The sequence below is a fragment of the Schistocerca americana genome, chromosome 4 (genome assembly GCF_021461395.2).
Source record: "Schistocerca americana isolate TAMUIC-IGC-003095 chromosome 4, iqSchAmer2.1, whole genome shotgun sequence".
Taxonomy (NCBI): Eukaryota; Metazoa; Arthropoda; class Insecta; order Orthoptera; family Acrididae; genus Schistocerca; species Schistocerca americana.
This window is the reverse complement of record NC_060122.1, coordinates 766,231,584-766,232,907: the sequence shown is the minus strand read 5'-3', so window position 1 is coordinate 766,232,907 and position 1,324 is coordinate 766,231,584. Positions and strand designations below refer to the sequence as shown.

General features: G+C 43.1%; 1 non-coding gene across 1 annotated transcript; it reads left to right on the top strand.

Moving 5' to 3' along the window:
• Positions 1–631: 631 nt before the first annotated feature.
• On the top strand, positions 632–706 carry Trnaw-cca. Its single transcript has one exon. It is a non-coding gene; the product is annotated as a tRNA-Trp (tRNA).
• The last annotated feature ends 618 nt before the right edge of the window (positions 707–1,324 follow it).

Genomic DNA, 1,324 nt, shown 5'->3' with positions numbered 1-1,324 from the left:
TCTACATTCTTTGATGACCCTGGGAGTCGCTGGGATGGAGCAGGTTCGTGCATGCTGGCGTGATCTCCACGCCGGTACGGATGGGCCCGCTCCACCCCAGCGACTCCCAGGGTCGTCAAAGAATGTAGATATGATAATGGCCTCTTTAGAAGATAAAAACTTGTCATCCAAAAATAAAAATTAACAACTTATATGCGACCACGACTGTGTTTACTAAGTAAATCATAATATTAGTATACGAGTATGTCGCTGTTTTCCTGGAACAGTGTTCCAAAATATTTTATATCTGTGTTCCGTTGTGCTCAGAGCTTTTACGACTGTGGTTTAATGCTATTGGGTCAGTTTCATTATGCCACAGCATCTTCAAAACTGTATACGTGAGTGGCCTTAAATCCAATATTTTGTATATTATTACTGAATCACTTACTTTCATTATTCTCATTTTTACGTGCAACATTTTAAATTATGCTGCTCTTGAAACTTCCTGGCTGATTAAACCTGTGTGCCGGACCGAGACTCGAACTCGGGACCTTTGCCTTTCGCGGGCAAGTGCTCTACCAACTGAGCTACCCAAGCACGACTCACGCCCCGTCCTCACAGCTCCACTTCTGCCTGTACCTCGCCTCCGTCGTGCTTGGGTAGCTCAGTTGGTAGAGCACTTGCCCGCCAAAGGCAAAGGTCCCGAGTTCGAGTCTCGGTCCGGCACACAGTTTTAATCTGCCAGGAAGTTTCATGATAGCGCACACTCCGCTACAGAGTGAAAATCTCATTCTGGAAATATGCTGCTCTTCTTATTCTTCTTTTTCAGACTATCTTAATCCATTGTCGGATATAGCATCCTCCAAGTGTTTATTTTATGTTCGTTTTTGAGTCAGCTTGTACCATCGTGTTCCAGTCACCAGCTTCACGTCAAGTCATCTCTTTAGGGGTCTACAGTGGTTGTATTCTGGTCCCCTGATCTCCAGTGAAGAGAAGTTTTCCAATTTTCCCACAGTCCATGATAAACTTCCTCACAATGCTGTATTCTACAAATGTATTATCAGAAGCTTCTTTCGCAAATTAATGCCGACATTTGATACTAGTAGACTTCTGGTCAGAACTCTCTCCTACGCTAGTCTGCTTGTTATGTCGTCTTTACTTGGGCATTCATGTGCTGTTTTGCTTTCAAAATAGCAGAACTCCATTACTTCGTCTACTTCATGGTCTCCAAGTTTGATGTCAAATTCATAGCTAATCCTACATCTGCTGCTCCTCATTACTTTCGTCTTTCTTCGATTTTTTTCTCAGTCCATAGTGTTTGCTCATTAGACTGGTCATTTCACTA